At 38.6% G+C, this 15,911-nt stretch overlaps 1 pseudogene; it reads left to right on the top strand.

The window, feature by feature from the left end:
- LOC122728859 overlaps nt 1-9,160 on the top strand; it is a 43,202-nt pseudogene extending 34,042 nt beyond the window's left edge.
- Nucleotides 9,161-15,911: the final 6,751 nt, after the last annotated feature.

The following is a 15,911-nucleotide window of genomic DNA, read 5'->3' as shown; positions in this document are numbered from 1 at the left end:
TAAGTCTTCAGGAAACATGAATAAGCAAATAAAAAACCAGTGAAGTGTGCCCAATACAGGATCATGAGTTAATCTACATAATTGTATGGTCAGAAACCTGAAAATGATGTCTTACCCCAAGTAATCAGCCATGTGGACAACTCATTCATTCATTCACCCACTTCCCCCCAAAGTTCTATTAATTAAATAGAACTACACCAACATTTCAGACAAGCAGAATCTGTCGTCTCTACCAAAACTCCACTTTGTAAAAAGTTTAATACAAATCTGAATGATGATATATCACCAAAAGATAAAGATGGAAAGTATATTTTTTATTCTTGAACATTTCTTGCTTAATATATTTCTTCTTTTCTCCTTTCCCCCCTTAAGCTGAGTTTTAAATATTCTGGATCAAGGAAGCTTTCAATTTTATTCATCCTCCACCTCCTTTATCCCCAGAGATCATTCTATAAACCAACCTTCTCCCTGTGAGTGCATTTTGCCAATGATTTTATAAACTGAATTCTTTATTTCTTGACTTTATCATCATACAGTTATAAAAATGAGTATCAGAGCATAAGGACATACGTAGAATTTCATAGCTCTTGTTCTAAAATGCTGCACAAGAAGAGTTAAACATAGTTTTCTCTATTTTTGAGGGCTCTTAAAAATAACTGGGGCAGGTGAGGATTATTTTTCCATTGTCTAGTTGCTTGAATTCATTAAAAACTATGCTGAAAAAAGCCCTCAAGAGGGTACCGCGGGACATGTTCCTACATTAATTCCTAGGAGATTGGCAAGAACGTCTAACAGCTTTTTCTCTACCTTATCTCAGTAGGATTCAATGTTGTTTTCTTTTTTGTAGTTGTAAATGCTAAAGAGATTGTAGGCAGTATTAGGAAACCTAACAGCATCTAGAGGTGTCAATGGTCTTGGCAGCAATTTAGATTAAAAGGGAATATATCCTGAGATTAAAATCCACCCAGATTTGAGGAGACGCATGGTTCAAATTTAACACAACCCCATCTAACTGGAAGTCTTGTGCAATGCTCCCACAAGTAATTTAGTCTTCAGTTGGAACAAAGTGTGTCTTAAAGATCCAAAGGACAGGGTTATATAGACTTCTTAAGCTCAAAAGAATTAATCCAAAGTGACCCCTTGATTTGATCATTTTAGTTACACTGAAAAAAAAATACTCCTGATGATAAATATTTAAATTGGAATGGTACCAGATAATGGTATGAGAGGTCAAGTAAAAAATGTTTTTAATAAAAGAAAAATGTGGCAGCAAACATGGGAAACAGAGAAGAGAATTGAATTCAATTAAAATTGAGAAGCATACATTAAGTACTTAGAGTACTCAAGACATTTTTCTTGGCAATGGAAATATAAAGAAAAAAAAACAGTCAATTGTAGTCCCTGGGCTCAAATACTTTATATTGTACTTAGGGGAATTCAACTTATACAGAGAAAGGTAAAATAAAGTATATGGACCAATAAAATTATACAAATGTAATTATAATGAGCAAACTTTGGCCCCAATGAAGACTTGAAAAAAATTGAAATTTTCTTTCTTTCCCTTTCTCTTCCATTCTCCCCCTTCCCTCACTCCTGCAATTCTGTCCCTATCTGTCTATATGTGTGTGTCTTTTTCTCTATCTCCTTCTATGTCTTTCCAACAAGGGATGTTTATATATACAGTAGAACATTTATATATAAAGTCAGACAGGGTGGTTATGTTGGTTGGTTAGTGAGTTTTGCAGAACTAATTTCTCCCTTTTTCTATATCTTTGTTACAAGGGCTGACTCTCTTTTTAGGAATAGACTGGAATGTTTTTTGAAATTGAATGTAGGGGCAGCTAGGTGGCGCAGTGGATAGAGCGCCAGCCCTGGAGTCAGGAGTACCTGAGTTCAAATCCGGCCTCAGACACTTAACACTTACTAGCTGTGTGACCCTGGGCAAGTCACTTAACCCCAATTGCCTCACTAAAAAAAAAAAAAAGAAATTGAATGTAATAGAACAACAAAAAGTATTAATATAATTTAAAAAAATAAAGTTATTTCAGTAATATTACAATTATGATTGTGATAGAATGCTACTGTGTTATGAGAAATTATGATCTTAGAAAAACATGGATAGACGCATGAAATAATTAAGAGTAGAATGAGCAGAACTCAGAGAATATTGTATACAGTAATAACAATATTGTTTTAAGAAAAACTTTGAATAAGTCATTTTGATTATTATAAATACCTAATTAACTACAAAGGACATATGAAGGAATACACTATATTCAGAGAAAGAACTGATAAATATAATTATGTATAGATTGATTTTATATTTATTAATTTATATACATTTTTGTATATGCAAAATCATTATATGTGGGTTTGTTTAGGTATTTATTTAATTGTTTTTTGTTTATTTATTTAGTTGTTTGTTTATTTGTGCTAATGTTAGCCATCTCTAGACTGGGGAAGAAAAAAAGGAAAAAATTGAAATTTACATTTGTCAGAATCAGAGCTCTGCCCTGAGGAGAGAAAGCAAGTGACTTAGGCTTCCTCATGTGACCTTGGTGTCTGCAAGTTATGTCTATAGAACCACTAGTAGTCATGTCAATCAAAGCTACCAGCCAATTAGCTTGGAGCTCTGTTTGTGGACAGCCCTTTTTCCTGTTTCACAGAGAGCTTCTGAGAGAAGCTTCTGAGGATCTGTCTCTCTTTTAGTTCAGGACATCAGCTTGGCAGGAGAACTTCACGACGGCTGCTAGGAAAGGAGGGTCCCTCTTTTTGATCAGGATTTTGGTTTGGTGGGAGACAGAGAAAAGGCAGGACAGAGAAAAGAGAGGAAAGTAGTGAGAACTACAAAATTTACTGAGAACTGATTTCTGACCCCCGAGCCCCCCACAAGTCCCTTCTTTCCCAGGCAGGTGAATTGCCTGGGGCTGACTTTGTCATTTCCAGACTCTTGATGGACTTATGGACCTTCCCCCAAGCAACTTATCCCCCTCCCAATGTTCCCAACCTTACTCCCTAGACTTTTATGTTATATGTAAAAAGGGTCCCCCTACATTAAGTAGTTTCTATTCAGAGTCAGTAACACCTATACTTAAATTAGGAGTTGTCTATTATTTCTTTTGTCAAGGTTCATTTACATTAATTAGCTATAAGTCCTCTGGAGCAATCTTTAGGTTCCCTTTTTGTTCTGTTACCCCATTAAAACCCAGTCCTTGTTCCCATCCTTTGGGTATTCCTAGCTTCTGAGCTTTGTGATACAGGAACTATAGTTCTCTGCCCCAGATTAACTACCTTATTTCTCCTATATTGATTGTTTCCTTAATTTCCAGGTTAACAGTAGATAGAAAGTAGATAGATTTTTCTGTGTTATGGGATCCCATGTGTTTTCTTTACTCTTTAATAAATCCTTAAAAGCCTAAACTCTTGCTGAATTTATCAGTAAATCTTAGCCAGGTTCTCCCCCCGACACTGGGGTCAGGGCAGGTTAGGACCCACATTTTAAATTTTAAACATCACACCATTGTAACTATTATATATTTAAAAGGAATAGGGGACAGTAGGTGGTGCAGTGGATAAAGCACTGGTCCCTGGATTTAAGGAGTTACCTGAATTCAAATCTGGCCTCAAACACCTTGACACTTACTAGCTGTGTGACCCTGAGCAGTTGCTTAACCCCCATTGCCACCCCAAAAAATTAAAAAAAATAAATAAAAGGAATAGCAAGTGTACATAATAGATTTGCACTTTCATGTGCAAGTATCCTTTTATATACTATGCTATTGAAATACTTTTTATTCCATAAATTAAAAATAAGTTAAATATTAAAAGAATAACTTCAGGAAGGAAAGAATCTAATAGCAAGGGTATCAGGAATGACCTCTTTTGTAGGAGTTGGCAACTGAGTTAAGATTAGAAAGAAGTTAGGGATTCTAAGATGTAGAAGTGATAAAGGATTACAGACATAGTGGACTGGCTGTGCAAAAACATGAAGGAAGAAAATGGCATGTTGTATACATGTAAAAAGAAATGTGCCAGTATGGTTGATACACAGATTATGAGGGAGGAAAAAATGTGAAGGAAATCTGAAAAAGTAGACAAGACATACACCTTGCCAAAGAAATGATACACTTAAAACATAGAATGATGTATGAAGAAAAATTAAAAAAAAAGAATGATGTATACATATTTGAATTAACCTATATGAGAATTTGTTTTTAACTTTATTAGAAGTACTTATTGTAGGGGCATCTAGGTGGCACAGTGGATAGAGCACCGACCCTGGAGTCAGGAGGACCTGAGTTCAAATCCAACCTCAGACACTTAACACTTATTAGTTATGTGACCCTGGGCAAGTCACTTAACCCCAATTGCCTCACCAGAAGAAGAAGGAGAAGAAGAAGAAGAAGAAGAAGAAGAAGAAGAAGAAGAAGAAGTTATTGTGAGGGCTTTTTGATGTTTATTTTATTGGACAATGGAGTGAATGGGTAAGAAAAAATACAGATACTTAGAACAACTTTGTAAAAAGGATTGGATGACAGACAGTGGAGTTTGTATTTTATCCTTGAGCAAATAATGACTCACTGAAAATTTTTGAGATGGGAGTGACACAATTAGGTTTTTCTTCTTTAGTCTTTTCCCTAAAACTTTCTCTTCTTCCCAAATTCACTATTATTTTTAAGGGTATTACCTTTCTCCTAGTCATCTATGCTCACAACTTCAGTATTTTCAACTCCTCTTTCTCACTCATGTCATATGTCTAAACCATTGGAAAATCTTGTTGTTTCTCCATTCACAACATATCTTATATATGTCCCTTTCCTTCACTTTTCACATGTACTACTCTACTTCAAGTCCTGATCACTTCTCATCTAGTTTATTCTAAGAGCCATTTAATTGATCTGCTAGACTCAAATCTCTCCCCACTCCAATCTATTTTCTACTCACTCTTTTCTCTAAGAGTTGGATATAGTCATAATTTTTGTTCTTCCTAACACTGTTCCCCATCATAAAGAAACCTAATAGATATACTTATTTCACTGATTTTTTACATTGAGAAGAACACTGGCTCAGGAATCAAAGGAGCTAAGTTCAAATCCTATTTTTGATACTTACTTCTTATATAACCTTGGGTAAGTTATGTCTCTGGGTCTCAGTTTACTCAATTATAAGGTGACCCCATCTATATGATGAGGTCAGCACTAGACTAGATTACCTCTGAAGTCCCTTTTTAGCTTTCGCTCTATGATTCTATGATCCTATGGACATTTGAAATCAAATATTAATGAAACCAGATCATTAAATCACTGCATTAAAGTACTTACTCCTTTATCTTTTCACAGATTATTTAGGAACACCTGGTCTGGTTAATGCAGGAGGGATTTATTTCCTTTGCCTCCTGATTCTAACTCTGCCAGGTATAGCACATGTCCTCTTGCTGCTCTGAAATTCTTCTATCTTAGTTCATTCTTACTAGAATGGGGGGAATGAGACTTACTTCAGGACTGTTTTCTGTATTGTCAGGTTTGGATATTATGGTAGGATTACACAAACCTGCATGTCTTTTAGGAAATGGTTATGCAGCATAATTACAATTCCACCTTCTGACTTGGAATCCTATGTTCTAGGCATACTTCCAACCACAAAATATATCTTATATTTCTAATGAGTCACTCCACCAATCATGACAGTTTTCCCATCTCTAGTAATCACTATAAGGTAGAAGGACACCTATAAGCCTTTGGTCTCAGAAGGCAAGGTATGGGAGTCAAAACATTTAGAACACTTTAAAATTTTAACATGTGATAATTATAATTATTTCCCCTTGAGGTCTTGATTCATAGGATTATATTTCCCAAATAAAGCAGAGCCTTAGATACTTAATGATTTCTGATTAAGTTCATGTTTTTTTTTTTAACTTGATTCCCCAGACTTGTAGGTCTTGGCCTCATAAAAGCCACAATGATGGAGTCTTTATTACCTCCATTCTAGTATCTTATAATAGTAGACACTTTAAACATGCATAGCAAGTAGGAAAACCCATTTATTTCATGTTCCCAAGCACTCTTTTCAACTTTCTTAGTTTAGTAGCAAAATGAGATGCTTAATCAGAAACAATGGTACAGAGAATTGCATGGTAGCATGCCAAACTTTCTGTAAACCCTCTAATGGTTATTCCTGATATTGTTTTTAGGAGCAGGAACATAAAATGAATTCCTGAATGTGGTAATATCAGTTGGAGTAAATCTCAATCCCTTCCAAATTGTTCCATACATTCTATCTGCCACCATATGATAGGAAACACATCTTGGAGGATTTTTCCATACTTGAGGCTCAAAGTAGATAATGTTTATTGGCAGTCGAGGCAACAGGCTATCATGGTAGTGAGGTCAGATTTGGTGACTGGCACACTGTGTTTTCCAATGTATGTATAGTTCCTATCCCTTACTCCGTGCCTGCTCAGAGTCTGCTTGTGTAAAAGACAAATATCTGTGATAACTTGTGATGTTCATTCCAATCATTACCGTCCCCCCTTTTGTTTCATTTGAAAAATGAATGCATTTGCTCAATGAAACAACCAAAAATAATATCCTATGCTAGGTAACAATATGTAAATAACAATATAGAAAAGGAAGAGAGGAAAGTTTTGTCCAGAGGGGCGGTTTTTTGTCCTCATGAACCGATGCTTTGACATTAGTCTTGTAAAGGGAGGGCCTCTGCAGAGGGTACATGTTACAGATGGTGTATATTATAACAGAAAGGAGATAGTAAAAACTAACAAAACAAAACAGTTCATATAGAGTCTCTGATTTGTCTTGTCTTCTTGAAGTGGTAAGATGTCATCAGGAGGAAGCTGGACTCTGGTCTGGAAAACTGGATTCTGGACTCTGGTCTGGAAAGTTGGATTCTCTTTAACTGTTTGATGTTCTTTCTTGAAAGAATATTGATATTAAAAATATGGTCCTTTGTTTCAAGAAGTAGCTTTGGCATATTAAAAGCATCAAATGATTCATTTAAAATGCAATATAGACTTCTCTCCTGCACCTATTGAACTCTTGGCCAAGTTAATTGCTCACATGTAGTGTCTGTCTAAAATATGTGTGCTGATGAACCAAGTATATGGGCTTTTCATAAAACTGCATAGCATAGATAGCTTAGTGTAGCTGCCCGGGGCTGTCAGGGATATTAGCAAGAAGACTGAGGCAGGAGCGTGCATCTCGGCCCCAGGCTGGCCCTCCAGTAGGGCGGAGCCTCAGATGTGGAGCTGGGAACTTTCTACTTACAACCCTTTTCTGTCCAAGCACTCTGCACCCGGGCTCCCAACAGAGACAGTGACACCAACACAGCTGCCCGGGAGCCCCAGCACCGCTTCCTGGGAGCCAATCAGCTGCTGGATCCCACCTGCCTCATCAGGGACCCTCAGAGTGGCCGCAGGTACTACTGGGGCCGCCTCCTGGGCAAGGGGGACTTCGCCTGAAGCTATGAGGCCACAGACACCAGCACTGGCCAAGTCTACGTGGTCAAGGTGGCTAAACCACACCAGCGAGAGAATATCCTACAGGAGATCGAACTGCAGCACAGCCTCCACCACCCTCACATAGTTCGCTTCTCACACCACTTTGAGCATGAAGGCAGCATCTACATGTTTCTGGTGTACTGCAGCAGAAAGTCACTGGCATACATCTGGAAAGCAAGACACACTGCTGGAGCCCGAGGTCCGGTATTACCTTCAGCAGGTTATTGCTGGCTTGCGCTACCTGCTCCAACAAGGGGTCCTACACAGAGACCTCAAGCTTGGTGACTTTTTCATTACGGGGGACATGGAACTGAAGCTTGGGGACTTTGGATTGGTGGCTCGGCTGGAACCTCAGGATCAAAGGAAGAAGATCATATGTGCTACCCACAATTACCTGTCCCCTGAGGTGCTGCTATGCCTGGGTCACGGCCCGAGTCTGATGTGTGGTCCCTGGGCTGTCATGTGTACACTGCTAGGTGGGAACACCCACTTTGAGACTGACCTGAAGGAGACATACCCTTGCATCAAGCATGTCCATTGCACGTTGCCTGCCAACCTGTCGGAGTCTGCCTGACACCTCCTTGTTGCTATTCTTCGCCCTGTGACCCAAGACCAGCCCTCAGTGGAGGAGATGCTTCAGCATAAATTCTTCACCAGGGGTTATACCCCAGCTCAACTGCTTCCCTGCAGCTGCATCACAGTCCCTGACCTAACTCCACCCCCAACCCTATCCAGAGCTTCTTCACTAAAGTGACCAAGAGCCTCTTTGACTGCAAGCAAAAGAGTAAGACAGCTCCCCAGGAGCAAGACAAGCTCTACCGCCTGGTCAGTGACCTCGTGCTTTCATCCATCTGCCCCCAGAGCAGCTCCAAGGAGCAGAGGCAGGCCAAGGAGAAGGCTGATGCCCCCCCACCCTCCAACCAGCCTAACAGAAACAGCCCCTGAGGAGCGCTTGCCAAGGTTCTTGGCCATCATGGGCAGCAGCTGTGAGGAGTCTGAGGAGTGTCTGACTCATGGACTCTACCCTCTGTACCCTCCGCAACTGCCTGGCCTTCATGCCTCCAGCTGTGCAGAACCTGTCAGCCCTGGCCTCACCAGAGCACATGCTGTGGGTCAGTAAGTGGGTGGACTACTCCAACAAGTATGGCTTCAGCTACCAGCTGTCCAGCCAGAAGGTGGCCGTCTTCTTCAATGATGATATCCACGTGGTCCTGTCCTCTAATAGGAAGACACTGCATTACAACCCAACCAACACTAAACACTTCTTCCCTGTGGAGGTTGTTCCTCAGCAGCTGCTGGACCTGGCTTGGAGTCCTTCAATACTTTGCCTCCTACATGGACCAGAGCCTCATGAAGGGTGTCGACCTGCTCAGCCTAGATGAGGCTGATGGCCCTACTCCCCTGCTCCTACAGTGGGTCAAAACTGACCAGGCCCTATTTCTCCTGTTTAGTGATGGGACGGTGCAGGTGAATTTCTACACAGACCACACCGAGGTGATCCTAAGTGGCTGGGAGCCCCTGCTCATCACCTATTTGGCCCAGGACATAGGACCAGGACTTACTGAGCCCTGGACCTGCAGAGGCTGGGCTGCAGACTAGAACTTCGGTTATATCCTGCGCTTGCTCCCACAGCACATCAGGACCTAGGGGACCTTGCCTACCTCCCCCCCCACACACACACACACACTTCCCCTCTGCCCTCAGACACTTCTAGAAGGATGGTGGGTGCACCTGAGCAAACTCTGTAGTCCCCTACCACAGCTACCTCCAGAACCTGCCCTGGCTTGCTTGAGAGGGAAGGGGGTTCTGAGGACCCCCTTGGGGCTGGTGGGAGGGGCCGCCCCATCTCAGGGCTCAGCCCCGAGGCTTCTAGGGGTGCTCTCTCCACTAGGAGGGGGAGCACCAGGTCCAGCCTCCATTGTCCAGAGTGGGGTGTCTCCGCTCCTGGAGGGCTAGGACCTCCCTCCCCACACACATACACACACATAGAGACACAGGAGTGTGTTATTTACGATAATAATTATTTTTATTTATTGTAAAAAAAATACATAGCATAGGTTGTTCAATAGAATATTTCTTCATATGCATATTTGCATTCATGTAAATAATTTCAATTCTTTTGGATTATTATGGTTCTATTTAGGAATCTTTACAAGGTTTTTGCAGTTTGGTTTAATCAGAATTATATCATGTGTAAATAGGAGGATCTGAGGGACTTCATTGTTTATGAGAATACCTAATTAATTTGGATTCTATACAGGATATCTTCTGTGACAGTGGCAAATATATTTGGGTGGCATATGTTTCCCTATTTTATGCACCCCCTTGATATTGTACATGATGGTCATCAAACCTATCTCTGTTACATTTTTTTCCAAAGATTCTTATGTGACACCTGTGGTAAAAATTATTTGTGGCAAAGATCGCAAATTTTAGCTGAATCATTTGGGAGGGGCCACACCTGGCCCACCCTGAGATTAAGTATCCTACTGAGGTCAGAAGGAGAACTCTCCATGAGCAGCTTTTGAAGGACCACCCCTTTTGGGGGAGGAAAGATTGAATGCAACCTGAAGGGAGGTGAGGCACTTCTAGTAGGCTAAGCTTTCGAGGACTTTGGGAACACAGAAGGTTCTCTTTGGAGGTTGAATGAGGTCATGTTGGAGCGTGAGCAACATAGACTGGTGGGCTGTTCAGGGTGATGTGTTACCTACTGAAAACACTAAATTCCTGTGAACCAGTTTAGGCTAAGTTTAGAGTTAAGAGTATCTATCTGTATTTCTATTTTCCCATTTCCTTATCTTTGATTTTTATTAGTTTCACCTTTGTGGTTTAATCAATTCCTAAGTAATAAAATCTGACCCTTTTGTGAACTAAAGCTTAGAGGCAACTTTCCTATCTAAAAAGAATAGTTCAGAGAGGAGATTAAACCTAAAAAAGGTCCTTCATATTTCCGGGATCCCAATATTAAGGCGAAGCACCCAAACAATGCTCAATATATCTAATTTTGGCCCTCACACCTGCATGTGTGGTATATACATATATACACACATATGTGTACTGATGCATGTACATATGACACTTTCTTAAGGAGAACCCAGAGGAGTCATTGTGCTCTGCTGCATCAAATGTTATTTGTATAACTAACAAATAATTATGAAAAATTGAATTTTAAAATCTTTTGTATTACCAAAAAGATGAAGTTTTCTCTATATGACTATTGGGACAAGACTACTTTTCATCTTTTCATGGCTACATCAAGGATTTTAAAAATACATTTTCTGGGGCAGCTCAGTGGATAAAGCACCAGCCCTGGATCCAGGAGGACCTGAGTTCAAATCCAGGCTCAGACACTTAACACTTACTAGCTGTGTAACCCTGGGCAAGTCACTTAACCCCAATTGCCTCACCCCCCCAAAAAAAAAAACTTTTTTTTTTTTGGTTATACTAATAAAAATCTTGTAGGGAAGAGAAAGAGGATATCTGAGTTTAGTTGGAATATTTTCTTTGCTTTTTGAAGAATAAGAAATCTCTTATTTTTTAAAAGCATTTGGTATCTTATCCTTTTTTTAAAAATATTGTGAAACCAGTTTTTCAGCACAGACTATAGCATCATTGTGTCTACTTGCTCTAGATTAGTGGTTGGCAAGACTAATAGATAAATCTGACCTGACAACTTATTTTTATAGATTCTATGAGTTAAGAATTGTTTTAAAAACCAGTTCATATTTTCTTGACCACTAGTCTAGACCATTTGCTTCTTTGTTTTATTGATAGCTATTTTTCCTTATTCATGTAGCTGATAAGGATTGGTAGTGTTAAAGCACTCTACGTGGTGGTGGTAGTTCCATTTTTATTGATGTACAAAAGTTTGTTATAAAACATTTAATGTTTTTTGTCTCTTTTCTATGCTTCCAATTTTGTGCTTAAATTATCTTGAGTGTATCTGGCTTAAATGAACTTTCTGCTACACTTTATGAAACATTTTTTTCTCTCCACTCTTCATTTATATGAGGTCAAATTGCACATAATCTTCAACTGTTACCTGCTGAAAAATTTTACAAATGAACTTATGTCCTAAATTGGTATTGTCCTTGTGTGCTATTTCTTTTCATTAAAAAACAAAAAACAAAGCAATTATTTCTTGCCCATGATAGTTGCCAGTCTCTTGTGGTCTCCTTTTTCTGTGAATGAAAAATATTAGCTAAGCTTCTCAAGAAATAGTGTTAGTCTCTGTAGATTCCTGTTGGTGTTTTTTAAAATGTATTTCCCATTTTTCCTACCTCAATTCCTTCTTTAGACAGGTAAGGTTTTAGTAATCCCAAATGCATGCTATATCTTGCATTTTTCGGTTAATGTTGATATATATTGTTGATCTTCCAAGGTGACGTCCATACTGTATACAAGTCTCTGATTCATAAATGTCTCACACATTGGTAATCAGTATAATAAATGTCTTTTTTGCGTGTAATGTCCTTCAGTGCTTATCAAGTACAGAGCTCCAAATTTTCTTATTGAAGCATTCATGAATAATTGATGTAAGTTATCTGAATAGACTACAAGACATTGACTTCTTTTTTCTACTCAATCTTCTTTTTTTTCTTTTTTTTTCAAACTTACTTTTAAGTGTTTCTTCTTTATGACCACATTTTCATTGAAGGAACTGGTTTATTTAATTTAAACAGTGATATAAAGTTCTTCAGAATATTTCTTTTTTCCACCTTCTGTGACAGACATTGATTTATATGCTACACTTAGTTACATGATAATTGTTCTATGAATGTTTTTCATGAGGACTGCAGTAAGAGATGGATAACCTTAGGATGCACAACAAAACCAATATTGACTTTTTATCCTTCCACAGAAAACCTAGGAGCTAATATTCAATTTGGGTACTCTTTATTTTGTCATCTGGTTTAATTTATTTTTATAATGGCAAGATTACTGATTCACATCCCCAGGGTTATTTTATTATTTTGTCACCAGATGAGTATCTCTTGACTATCAAAGTTTATCTATAAAGGCAATCTAAATACTCTTGTTGTTCCAGTAATGTCCATTTCTTCTTGACCTCATTTGGGGTTTTCTTAGTAAAGATACTGGAGTGGTTTGCCATTTCCTTCTCCAGATCATTTTACAGTTGAAGAAAATGAAGCAAACAGAGTCACAAAGCTAGTAAGTGTCTGAGGTTGGATTTTATCTCAGGTCTTGCTGACTCCAGACCCTGTACTCTATCCACTAACCACCTAGCTGCCTGGTCTATGACTGCCAATCATACTTCTTCCTCCTTGCTACTATTACTGGAGGAACACAAAATGCTCTGACAGGACTGCATGCTGTTTTGCATTGTTTTTCATTATTTCACAGTTTGTCAAAGCCAGATATTTCAAATGACCCATCACTGATGATCCTCTTTATACTTATAGCAAACATGTCATATTTTTAAAATTTTTTTTTGGTGTGGGGCAATGAGGGTTAAGTGACTTGCCCAATGTCACACATCTAGCAGGTGTCAAGTATATAAGGCCGGATTTGGACTCAGGTCCACATAGCTGCCCCCAGACATGTTTTATTTATAGGATCATACCCAAAGTCTTTCTGACATGGTAGAAACTTCAAAAATTATGTATAGCTTACAGATTCTTTAAAACCCAGGGTCATAAGGATTATAATTGAGGAAATGGATCATTGAAAAAAATTCTTATGTACCTAGTTGATGAATAAGAGATGCACAACACTAATTATATCTAAGGAATATAAAAAACACCTAGAGGGAATCATTGTATACATCAACATGAACAGGAATTTTGGAGGCTGAGAAGGTAAAGGCAAGTTGAATAAATGGAGGAGAAATGGTGAAATCACAAATATATCTCTCTTGATTATGAAATTTGTGAAGATAGCGATGGTATCTTCTTCATCTTCTTCATCTTTGCCTTATCTATAGTCCTTAGAATTGTACTTTGGACTTATTAGATACCCAGTAAATGCTTTTTGAATGAATACATAACTGTCATTCAAATTATTATCCTTCAGGTTTTATATCAGTGAATCCCTTGACCCATATTGTAACCAGATGCTTCTATATTGCTCAACATTAACATAGTATCAGCGTTAGGCTGTTTTGTCTTCCCAAGATAGTTGGCAAAAGCTTTAAAACTGCCCTTTAGGGGGCGGCTAGGTGGCGCAGTGGATAAAGCACTGGCCCTGGATTCAGGAGGACCTGAGTTCAAATCCAGCCTCAGACACTTGACACTTACTAGCTGTGTGACCCTGGGCAAGTCACTTAACCCCCATTGCCCCCAAAACAAACAAACAACAAACACACACACACACACACACACACACACACACACACAACTGTTCTTTAGGGATGGATTCAGTGATTTATGAGTTAAAATTGGATATGCATAAACATTTGAGAGAGCTATTTTCATATTCAGAATAGACAAATGGAGACAACTTCAAAAGGGAAAGTTGAAATAAAGTAGTGCTGATGATGTTAAATAATAAATTCAAACAGTGCAGCCTACACAGGGATATTTGAAGTGAATATTAGGTAGGGCAAATGAGGAGAAGATGAATGAAAGTGAAAATAAGAAAAGGGAGCATTGATCCAAAAATTATATCTGAAGCCTATGTGATGTAAATAATAACACTTCTATGCTACGTCTCTTGCAATAGGGAGATATAATGTCTAATTCATTTTCTTTTCAATGTTGTCTTCAAATTTGCCCAGGAAAACTACCAGTAATTAAAGGAGAAAGCACAACTTAATTATAAAAATCTAGACTCACTAAAAGGACTTCATCACAATCCATTCTGATTCATCCTAATGAAGGGCCCTTGCCAGGAGCCAATATCTTTTATTTATTTATTTTTTTATTTTGTGAATCAGTGCTTTCTTCTTGTGCCTATTAGGTGGTACAGGCCCCTCATTTAATTTCAAATTCAACACAATTGCCTAAAGAGTAAGCATTAAGGTCAAATCCTGTTGGATGATTGTTCCCCTCCCTGAAGCCATTGCATACTGTTGTGTGTTTTTTTAAAGCTCTTGTTGAATCTTTTAATGCAGTAACACTAGGACTAATTTACCAATTTCATTTAGCTGACATTCTAAATCAAACGGTTTTCTAAGTCGACCTAAATAGGTAATCCTGGCTATTTTGAAGCCTTTTACAAAAGCTGCAGCCTTTACTCCTTACTGCTACAATGCAAAAGCAAATTACCTATCCATTACCAATTCCTCTCGATGTAGTGCAACAGATCACTACTTCTCATGATCTGTTTCAAGGCTATCTTCACTGCCATCCCCTTCTCCAAAAGCAAAGCCATTAGAAAAGGTAGTAGGGTATTTTGAGTGGATTATAGCAAAATACTAATGCCACCAGACACCACTGGTTACAATCAAAGTTCTGCATAGGAGAGGAATGTGGTCAAGATTAAACCCACTAGGGGCAGCTAGGTGGCACAGTTGATAAAACACTGGCCCTGGATTCAAAAGGACCTGAGTTCAAATCCAGCCTCAGACACTTGACACTTACTAGCTGTGTGACCCTGGGCAAGTCACTTAACCCTCATTGCCCCTCAAAAAAAAAAAAAAGATTAAACCCACTAAAGATTTAAGGGGCAAATAAAAATGTTAGTGCATAATGGATAGAGATATCTGGAAAGGGCATGGAGTCAGTCTCCAAAAGTCTTGGTATGGGTTTAGTCCTAGCTTCTAGATGCACCATGGTCTAGACCTCTGTACATCCCGAACAACATTGGATCCACTGAGTTCCTAGGTTATTATATGATCCTTATGATCTGGATCAAGACCTGGAAAGGACTTTAAAGGTGATCAAGTCCACCCCCACCATAATTTTACAGGTGAAAAAGAAAAACAAAAGCAAATAAAGAAACAAGCAAAAAAAAAAAAAAGAAATGAGTCGCACAATTATTAGGTAACTTATATGGCTAGAAGACATCAGAGGCAATATTTGAACCCAGTTCCTTTGACTCAATAATTAGCATTCTTTCTCCTGTGACATGCTGCTTCCACAATATGGAACTTCCACTCACAAAGTGGATTTGCATTCATCAGGGTAAAGGAATGTTCTACTTGAGGTTAGGATTATTTATTATAAAAATGACAGTCATAAAAAATTTGACTTGCTGCCTCACTAAAAGAACTTTCATATGTCTCAGCAAGTGCTCTGGCCCCTTGCTGTTGGACAATGACTGGACAACTGGCAGGCTGCATACAGCCCATAACGTCAAAGTACAGCCTGAGTGAAAATAGAATGTAATTCAAAAATATTTGGTAAATAAATAAAAATACAACAAAAATGCAACAAAAGTAAAATTACATTTTATAAATAAGTCAATATGCAGAATCAGAGATCTTTATGTATGGATT

Source organism: Dromiciops gliroides, chromosome 5 (genome assembly GCF_019393635.1).
Source record: "Dromiciops gliroides isolate mDroGli1 chromosome 5, mDroGli1.pri, whole genome shotgun sequence".
NCBI lineage: Eukaryota > Metazoa > Chordata > Mammalia > Microbiotheria > Microbiotheriidae > Dromiciops > Dromiciops gliroides.
This window is presented reverse-complemented; position numbering and strand designations above follow the sequence as displayed.